Source organism: Lotus japonicus, chromosome 2 (genome assembly GCF_012489685.1).
Source record: "Lotus japonicus ecotype B-129 chromosome 2, LjGifu_v1.2".
NCBI classification, from domain to species: Eukaryota; Viridiplantae; Streptophyta; class Magnoliopsida; order Fabales; family Fabaceae; genus Lotus; species Lotus japonicus.
The window spans coordinates 55,307,490-55,318,374 of record NC_080042.1 but is presented as its reverse complement, the minus strand read 5'-3'; the positions used below and the strand labels follow the sequence as shown (position 1 = coordinate 55,318,374).

Genomic DNA, 10,885 nt, shown 5'->3' with positions numbered 1-10,885 from the left:
CCATTTATCTCTATCATACCAAATAACCTCTAAGTGTTTAGAAGAGGGATAGAGTTGTTAAAGAAATAATGGATTAGTGAATGAAGAGTCACCCAAACCACATTCCTAAACCGCGGGTTGACCCGCCATGTTTGCGGGGCGCATGGTTTACGTGCTCTTTTTTTTTTGACCCGTCCCGCCCTTCTTTTGCAGGCTTGTGGGATGAGTCCGCGTAACAGAGTTAACATCCCTAATCACACTACACAAATACCCCTTATATCAAACAGTGACTTAAAGGAGTTAACAGCGTTACTTATATTGACAAAAAAAAACCATTACTTGTGACAAAAAGAAACAGCAACAATGCTTCATTAACTAGAGTATTGTTCATCTTCTTTACCTTCACCATCACACAGTAACAGTGCTTCCCTCAATACTTCCCTCTTCCATCCAACAAGCCATGTAAACGAAGCAGCAAGATCATTGAGAGCTTATATCTGGTACAGTGCTTCTCTCCGAGGAGTGTAAGGTACACAATTCCACTTCACGCTTACCCACCCATCAAAAACATGCGAGAAATTTATGTGGTTTGCTTCATTTTGCACTTCTTGATTATCGATGAGTCTGAGTGAAATATTTGTGCTTGATAACCATTTATATGACTGTTTGTGCATATTTTGTGAATTGAGCACAAGGTGTTTGTTGATTTGTCTGACCCAACAAGTTATGGTTACTTTTCTATGTTTGGAAAAATTTCCTGCAACCATTGACTAGTATGTCGTAATTCTGTATGTGTGACTTCAAATGTTTCAACAGGGGAAAATTTACTCTTCACTTTCAATTAGACTAACTAGATTAATCAATTAAGAAACACTATGTCACCAGAGTTAATTCTTTGCTTCTACTAGAAATATCACAAGTTATACCAATTGACCCCATCTATATATTACATTTGAAATGTTATCAAATAGCGGCTATGGCGGCATAGCGGATTTTTGGCTAATCACGACGCCGCTATTGCCCGCTATAGCACGCTATTCCCGCTATTTCCGCTATTCGCCGCCAAATAGCGGCCGAAATAGCGAATTTTTAGCTCACCGCGATCGCGATTTGATAACACTTCTGATTCTGATTTTTGTTATTGAATGGCACTGATGAATAATGCAAAGCACCTTGAGGATGTTCAAACACTTCGATATGTTGGAATAAAGGAGTGAGCTTCTACCCAATGATCTGGATCTCTGGGTTAAGTACCCATCCAAAAAAATGGGTGTTACCTGTGTGTATCCAAAAAGTCATGGTTATTTTTCATCCAAAAAGAAGAAACGATTCAGTTTCCTTTAAATTGAGATTCAAGAACCAAAGACAAAGAGAAAATACGTAAATGATTGAGTTTCTTTATATTTCTAATATAGCGCAACTACGCAAGTTAACGGTGTCTAGTTAAGGGAGGTTAGTGTTTTTTTAAAATCAGAGGGCGTGTGTGTCATATGGGTAAACTTAAAGGGTGGTTAGTGTAATTTTCCCTAATTTTTTTTATTTGGAGGACCATTGCAGCTTCACAAGACTTGGGGTGTTGTGCTTTTAAGATATGGTAGATATAGTCATAGTTGATAATTGTTTAGGTAATATTTAAATTAAGGTCTATCTAAACTTGATGCCTATTGCTCAGACCAAAGGGCTGGATGGAAGTTGTAATTTTGTTTCATTGACATATGATAGATCTATCATTCATTGTCTATTTTCTGAGATTACACCCAAAACTTGGATAAAACTTATTTGTATTGTTATTAATGTGGTATACAAGTAAAGAAAGAAGTTAAAGTTAAGCCACATAAGGTTAGGCATGTGTCTGTAATATGGGCTGTTAGTTTTTTACTATAATCTCATGCTTATTCTCTCTTGAAATTGTTGTACTTCATAGTGTTGAGCCTATGACCATGTTTTATGCTAAATTATGTTATGCTCTGCTTGATGTTCCAGTAAACAGTTGCACTATTTGCCAGATTTCTTCTACTCCTATAAATAACTCTTGTAAATGTTATATATTTTTGTTGTCAGTTGGATCACTTTGTTATGTTCTGAATAGTGATTTAATTGGATCACAGAAAGAGTTTTAAGGAGTTGTGGTTTAATTGCTCTTCTTCCCTTTGCTTTCTCCCTCTCACAACACCACTAATTCTTCTTACTCTTTAATCCAGCCTGCTTTTCATCTTCTTCCTTATCGTATCAGTTTTTTTATTTACTCTTTTTCTTTCTTAGGAGTATTCAAGTGTTTATTATTTTTAAAAATTTAATATTACTGTTTGGGATTTGTTTTTATTTTAGTTTACTACTATTGTTAATTTACTAATGAATTGTTAGCTTGATATTGGTTCTCGTTCCTTTCTTTGTTTTCTTTTCTATCAGAATGGTACCTCACATTGTGAAGACTTTGTGTTGTGTAACACAAATAAATTTGGATATTTGGAGATAGGAGAAGGCTTATCTTTTTCTATTTTTCTTTCAAGTTTTGGAGATGGGAGAAGGTTGAAGCTATGGTGTGTTAGTCATTGTATTTCATCATCTCTCTCATTCCAATCAGCCAAGGTAAGGGTAGAGTCTAGGTTTCTTGATGAAAATTTCATGAAAGCATGATTAAGGGTTGAATCTTTATGATGATGAATGATGTGTGAGAATGCATGAGAGGTTTAGGGCTTGATTATCTGCCATATGCGTGTGATGCCTACTGTTTAAGATGATGAGATGATGGATGCTATGCCTCTTTGCAAATCACTATTATAGATGTCACCCTTGCTATGATTTTTGCTTAGATCTGATTCATGATGATTCATATGCCTAAGATTGATTAAATTCTTAATGATTATGATGAGATGTTGCTACTGGAATTTAGAGGAGGAATATGTGCTGTATGTTTGCTGGAACATGGCCTAGAAACCTTGGACTCAAATGGTTAGAAATTAATTTGAAGGTAAAAGTATCACTGCCAGTTTTCTGTATTGGACAGCGAGCTTCAGAGCCTAATATCACCTAATTCTGGGTCTCAGATGAAAAAGTGATAAACTATAAAGTTGTAGATTTTCAAAATATCTTTCCAGGCATGTATAGTATGTCAACTGCAGCTGAGAAATGAATTCTGGAGACCAGTTTTAATGCACACTGTTCCTGCTGTCTAAATGCTAGGGTTCGAGTAGAAGAGAGACTTGGACAGCAAGGAACAGATTATCCAAGCTTCATTCTTCCCTTCTTTTCAGATTAAGGAATCAAGGTAAGGGCTGATCTCTAGGACATGGGTAGAGTTTAGGGATTTCTATGTGAAAAGCTATGATTTCATGTGTACAAAAATGCGGTTTTGATGGATTTTTCTTTAACTTTTTGATGTACTGTTGGTTGCTGATTGCTACAGGAAATTTTACTATATTTGTGAAGCTTGGGTGATGCCATGATCAGTAGGTTAATGTTTGGCAAATGACCCTAGGTCTTGTGTATGGAAACCATGATTTTATGCCAAATTTGCCTAGATTTTCACATGATTTTAACATGCAATTTGTAACATGATCAGTTATGGAATTTTGTGAGAAATTGCTTATTGTTGATTGGCTGGACATTGGCTTGTGAACTTGATATGGAGGGAAGAAAGTGTTTTTGAAAACCCTTGAGCCCTTCAGGGTTCGACCAAGCCATTTCTGTGGTTCTCGGCAAGTTTTCTTACTTCCATATCAAGCACAAGTTTATGTGTTGGCTTGGTTTATGAAGTTTCCATAACTGAAGTATTGTTATACATGAGAACATGACTAAGTGCTTAGTATAGCTTATATATGCTTAACTTGGTTACTGCCAAAAGGTCGCTCATTTAGCTGTAATTCCTTTTGGTGCTGTGGTTATTATTGTGATTAAGTTGCATAAGTCTTGTGAAAATGTTAAGACTCTAGGTTGACTATTAGAGCCCTAACAAAGAGAATTGAGACTTAATCGCTTGCAAGTAAAATGTGATGTAATTGGAACATAGGTCTAGTGATGACTATGGACCATGAGAACGATGGTACCGTTAGAGACAAACGGTTACTTGCACGCGAGGGTGTTTTGTGGGTTGTACGGTGTGTCCCTACGTGATTTGGTTGACTGCGGTCACCTTGTGATCTTGTGGGCGTACGGTGTGTCCCCCACATGATCGAGGGTTGTACGGTGTGTCCCCTCCGAGAATTGTTCATCTGCGGATGATCGTGATTATGTCCATTGGTGTTGAGGTGGTTGTGTGAATGGTGAGGACGTTAGCCTAACTGAACTTAGGTGACTGACTATGATATAACGTAAAGATTATGCTTATTATACCTTGTTATTTATGAGAATACATGAACATGTGAATGTTTCTATGAGAACATGTGATCTGACCCTGTTATTTGTTTATGTGCTTATTTGGGGGGGGGGGGTAGATGGTGACCACCACGATATTGGAGACTATCGTGAGATGGGAGATCGTTCTGAGTAGGCCAGCAGAAGACCGGCTTTGGGGGACCGACGGTTCCGGAGTCCGGAGAGTCTACGTCGGCGATGCGGAGCTCTTAGGGAGGAACAGATCTGGGACGGTTGTGGAGAGGCAGATCCTTAGGGATGGGACTGTTGTGCTGCTACATCCTTCCGCTAGGTTTCATCAGACTACAGTGGGTGAGGAGGAAGAAGATCCTTCGGAGGACACTACAGTGGAGTCACGGTTGGTCGAGGAGGAGGAGGCAGTGGAGTCTTCACCACCAGAGACCAAGTCGGGAGTCTGTGCGCAGCGTGTACCTGGGCGTCCAAAGTGCTTTAGAGTGGGACCTCGGAAGAGCGTGATAAAGCTGGAGCAGTCTAAGAAGAGAGCGCGTGGAGCGGGAGCTGACGTTCCGGAGCGGGATCAGGATTAGAGTGTTCCTTTTTGTGGCGCTGAGAATTCGTGTCGAACTACTATTTATCATTTTTATTTTCGGGGTTTTCTTTTGATGTACTTGATGTAGGGCTTTAGCCCAAGGTTTCATTTATGTACTTTGGAATTACAGTTTCTTTTAATTACGAGTATTTTATTCAGAAATGCATGTCTTATTTATTCCGCAAATTTATTCGTAAGGTTTAAGTTTCGCAATAATTGAACTTTTGTCATTAAAACAAGATTAATAATTGAACGACGAAAATTCTTTACGAAAATGGTGATGTTTGGTTTACTGTGTGACACTCGAGAAATCGGGGCGTTACACTTTGAACCAAGAACACAAGTCTACCCCAACTTTATATGCTCAATAGGATGTCAATATAAACTACTGTTCCCAATAATTTGTCCTTGGCTGCAGCACCCCTGTTTCTCTTTTCACAATCCATGCTGGTGAATTTTGCTACTGCTTCTAACTCCACTCTTGATAGCATGACCACATATATAATCCCCAGCTTCACACTTCTAAGTGTGATTGTTAGTGCTCTCAATAGTTGCGCAGAAGTTAAGTTGCCACTTCCTTCCTGAGATGACATGGTATCTTGATAAACAACATTCAAATCTTTGTGGTTTTCCCCAAAATTGCATAAGAAAGTCTTATGAATTATCCACATATATTTATCACAGAATTCAATTTCCCACACAAAAGAAAATAGATGTGCATGTCGCCACTTCAGAGTATTGATCTCAAGCCTTTGGAGTCTCAAGTTTTGGAATTCAACTTCTAATTCATTGGAAGAACTAAGCCAATTTGATGGATTACCTGTTTGCCCATGGGTCAGAGGTTCCAGAACCTGAGAAAACTCCAATCTCCTGCCAGGGTCCCATTGCTTGGAACTTAAGAACCTGAGAAAACTCCAATCTCTTGCTTGAAGAAGTGATGGTCAACCACAGAAAATGAGTGTTCATGGGCAACAATCACATGAGCAAGAACATGTCTTGCGTTTTATTGGTGAAGCACATAAGAAGCGTTATAACTCCTCTTTTTCTCAATTTTTTTTTTGCTTTAAACCCTTATTTTATTATTCTATGCACCTTTGCAAGTGATGGGACCCTCTAGGTCCTGAAACATAGCTATGGCAGCTTCAATCTGCTTGTAGGATTTTTCTCATGAACCTTTGTAGTCTTCAAGATTGAAGATAGCAGAAAAATCATCATAAATTACTCACACGCGTCTTGAAATTTCTCCTCTCTTTTAGGAGTTAATACCCTATATATAACACTATCTCAAACTTTTTCAATGACACCATAATTTACATACACTTTCATAACTAGATTCAAGATATGAGCACAACGACGCTTGTGAAAAATCCAAACACGAAATAAATATCATTTAAAATATGGTCAATCATCTTATCATTTGCAGAACAATTATCATGGGTCAAAGTGGACAACATATGAATGCATCAACTCTGGACACAGTATCACAGATTGTAATCGAAGGAAAAAATTCAAGTTGTTGCCACAAAAAGTTCAGAACAAACACCTTTAGCCAAAAAAAGTCCATTATTCATACTGTTCTGGGGTAGATCTATCTGAGGTTGGACAAAGTAAATGTCGAGGTAGAGAAACTTAAAAAAGAACTGAAGAATGTAGAGGTCGTTGTAGGTACGGAGCCAGCGATAGAAGATTTGCAGAAGCTGAGTGAAATTCACAACGCTTTGGCAAATGGTTGTCAGAAGATGGCCAAAGCCAAATTAGAGGTCCAAGAGCATGAAGATGGTCTGAAGAGTTTAGAGGCTGTTGAACAAGAGAGCTGAAACAGAGAATGGTCCTAGTGAGTAAGCAAGAGGTCATGTGTAGTCTTTGTATTAGGATAACTTGGGGAAAATAACATTTGTAGTAGGATACGAACTACCAGAAAATAACTTCAATACATTATAAATAGTTTTAACTTTAGACAATTTTCTTTTATCATTTTCCACTCATCTTCACTAGGTATAGTTTTATACAAGGTTATTAAAACTAGACCGATGAACAAACCGGTGAGGGCACTGGTTCAAGGTTCACTAGTTCAACCGTAATTAAATCGTGGTCCAACCGGTTTTACCGCTATAAAGGAAATATATAATATAGAGTATAACATACGTACACTCGCCATCCTCGATCATGATGGTAGTCTTCCCACATAAGACATTTTTTGTTGCAGCAGCTGGGAACCTCATGATGATCACACTCATAGGACCTTTGTTCCAATCGATGTGTGATAAGAAGCTACTGCTACAAGCCTATCTACTAATTGTCGTTGTTACACTGGTGTTGGTCCTCTTTTTGCTGTGGTGCGCCTTCATATGGACCAAGTCCGCTGCCTTTTCAAGGCTATTTTCCAGACCAGGATACAATCTTTTGGCCAACGTGTATTTCTTTGTGGTGGCCTACTTTTATAACATCAATGTGAATTATCTCTCGCCGTCGCTACAAGTCGCAAAACGTGGATCAAAATCAGAAAATGAAGCTCTTACCAAAGCTTTCCCTAGGCTTGTCTTTTACCTATTCACCCTAACCAGTGCTAATGTTGTTCAGCGTATTGAGCTGAGATTGAGGACATGATTTCTTCATCTGGTAAAGGCCTCCGTGATCACTGGTGAATTTTCCTTCACCGTGAAAATTTCAAATATGCTTCATGTTGCAGGAGACAATGTGTTATCCACACACTATTTCATACACGGTCTAGTATTTACCTTCGGATGGTTCATCCTATTTTCTAATGATGCAGTTGAGGTCATTACGAAAATGAATTAAAGTGGTGACGTGAGGACCTTTGTGATAGTGGTGGTGAGGATTTTTGTGGCGACAACAATGAAGAACTGATGGTGGTGAGGATCTTAGTAGTGACAGCAATACTAGTGAAGAATTGTTGAATGGATCAAGTCTTTTTAATTTTTCTATTTTGCAATCCAATTTCCAATTTAGCGATTAATTTGTACTCTGCAGTACTTTATTGTTCTCTTGAATTTACGGTCTGTATGGTTTTGTTTATTCAACTGTGAGACACCTTATTTGATTTAAAAAAATAATATAGAGGATAATATTGAATAAAAAACAATGTCATCACTACAAATTATACAACCAAAATATTCGGCAAATACAATTATTTGTCTATTGAAATAAAAGAAATCAATTTCAAAAAAGAAATATAAAAAGTCTCTTTAAAAAAAAGAAATACACCGAATCGGCGGGAGGTGGAGGAGCCACCGGATCGGCGGGAGGTGGAGGAGTCACCGGATCGGCGGTAGGTGCAGGAGCCACAGGAGCCACCGGATCGGCGGGAGTGGAGAAGGAACCAGATCCACCGGATCGGCAGGAGGTGGATCGGCGAGGGGAGGTGGATCGGCGAGGTGGAGGTGGATCAGCGAGGTGGAGTAGGAGGAGAAAGCTCATTGGGCGGGAGCTGGCGAGCCATTGGGCTGGAATCAAAATAACTTGTTTGTATCTTGATTTCGAAGCTTAAAGTGTTATATAACTTTATGAGATTAATTGTTTTTTTTTAAATAATTATATAAGATCAATAACAATGACTCAAGTTTATATCAAAAAAAAAAAAATACAAAAAGTCTACTAGCACTAATTTTTTTTTTTGTTGAAAATAACTACTAGCACTACTTAAAAATATTGTCTTAGTAATTAATATAAAGTGGTGGTTTGACTTTTTTTTGTTACATCAGAAAATTAACAGAATAACAAACGACTAAGGAACAACTAAGCGATCCTTCATGATGAGGATCTCCAGCTCCCGAGTGGAGAACTTGGTGAGGAAGCTCCCTTCCTAACTAGCCAATCCGCTGAACGATTGCAATATCTACTAATACGAGAAAGCGAGATGTCCGAGTTACGCTGGGTGGCTTGGCTATGTATTTTTCGTGATATTTATTTCTACATGCCCAAACTTATTCTCAAGTTTAGCTTCATTGTTAATAAAAATTAAAGCCCAAAATAATCAGCCCACCAAGAAACCCTAGTACAATAAAATGCCCCCCATCAGCCTTCACGTTTATCATTCATCTAGTTAAGTAGCCACTTTGAAAAAATTAAAAAAAAAAGCAATCTCCTCTCAAACGTTTCCTTCATAGATACCGGGAAGATGGAGTTCGTGCAATATCAAGGTGCAAATCTGAATACTTTGATGCTTCTCTGGACTTTTCTTCTATCAACTACGTGTCATCTTTGCTTTCTTAAGTTGCAGGAAGAGAACTTTTGAAGAACGACGACGTCATTTCTCAAGCTAGCTCACAAACCGTTGAATTGGAAAACCACCGGTTTTCACCCGGTTGGCCGATTTTTCATTGCTTCGGTTTTCTAACACTATCTCTAGCATTTTCAATGGCACAAAAAATTATAGACACTTTCACAACTAGATTTAAGATATAAGCACAACGCAAGTGAAAAATCCAACTACCCAATAAATATCATAAAATATAATCAATCATCTTATCATTTCCAAAACAATTATCATGGGTCAAAGGGAACAACTTACTATCTAAATTCCAATCCATCAAGCATTGAAGCAAAACATGACCAAAAGCTTTCCATTATGAGGAGCACGAACATGAATGAACCTAATATGAATATAAATCATTAACAACAACATATTTTGAGGTATTACCTTACAAGCCGACGGTAGAACCCATGAGTCAACAATGGAGTGAGTTGTGACGACCATATAACCCTTGTTTTTGCCAAACAAATTTTTTTGAAGAAGTGATGGTCAACCACAGAAAATGGGTGTTCATGGGCAACAATCACATTAGCAAGAACATGTCTTGCGTTTTATTGGTGAAGCACATAAGAAGCGTTATAACTCCTCTTTTTCTCATTTTTTGTTTTTGCTTTAAATCCTAATTTTATTATTCTATGCACCTTTGCAAGTGATTACACAAGTGTGTTGTTCCTTGCTTTCGATCACCTAAGAGTTTTGCTCCACAATGTATACAAATACCTTTCGGGTTTTCGTATAATATTTTACGGCAAATTATGCTCTCTAACTTAGCCATCATCCAATGGAGTAGTTGAACTAAATGATTGTTCGATAGACATTTTACAAATAAATTAAAAAAAATGTCAGTGATCCAGACATAATGACCAGTTTGTCACTATAACTTTTTTATAAATTAGCCATTAAGTTAAAACAGAGAATGTGTAATTTTAAATGAGAACAAAACAAGTCAACAACAAAAGAGTTAGAAGAGAAACAAAAGGAAGAAAAACTGAAAAACAGTAAAAAGAACATAGAAATCAAAAGATCAAAAAGAGGAATGAACAGAAAAATAGAAAAGAAAGTTGATTTTAAGTTTTATAAGAGAGAGTAGAGTATTCAAAAGAACAAAAATAGAAAATAGGGCTTGTCGAATAAAACAAAAGAAACAAGGCACGAAAAAAAGTAGAAAAAAGAAAAAACAAGGGCATGAGAAGGAAGAATATTGAAAGAGATGAAACATAATATAACAAAAAACAGTAAAGTAAGGGGTTGTCTAAATGACCCATGCTAAAATTTGGGTTAAATAACCCATGATCTAGGTGGACCAATCATATTTAAAATAAATTGGTTGAATCTTTTATATTTTATTTATTAATTTATTTATGATTAAATATGTTTTTGCCCCTAACTTATACACATGAATCTAAATTGGTAGCTGAAAAATAAATGCAAAGGCTTTAGTCCTTGAATTAATACTCCATATTTATTATATACATATATACTTTTGATGATAAAAAAACTCTTAATAATTGATTTGCTGGAAAAATGATTTCTCCCTCTTTTAATTCACTGTAGAAATCGGAATGGTTTAATAGGTGTTTTTAAATAATGAATTGTTTTACTTCACTTTTTATTGCATCGAAAAAAAAATGAGAAGACTATTGAGGGAGTATCATTATGTAAAGTGGCAGCGGTATGATAGCTATGCTAGTGGTACATGGTTTGATGGAAGAGGAAGGAGGATGAAGAAA

At 37.1% G+C, this 10,885-nt stretch overlaps 1 long non-coding RNA gene across 1 annotated transcript; it reads left to right on the top strand.

Annotated features, from left to right (window-relative positions):
• Positions 1-292: 292 nt before the first annotated feature.
• On the top strand, positions 293-5,044 carry LOC130738403 (uncharacterized). Its single transcript, XR_009019380.1, has 4 exons — positions 293-508; positions 2,389-2,568; positions 3,163-3,247; positions 4,413-5,044. It is a non-coding gene; the product is annotated as an uncharacterized LOC130738403 (long non-coding RNA).
• The last annotated feature ends 5,841 nt before the right edge of the window (positions 5,045-10,885 follow it).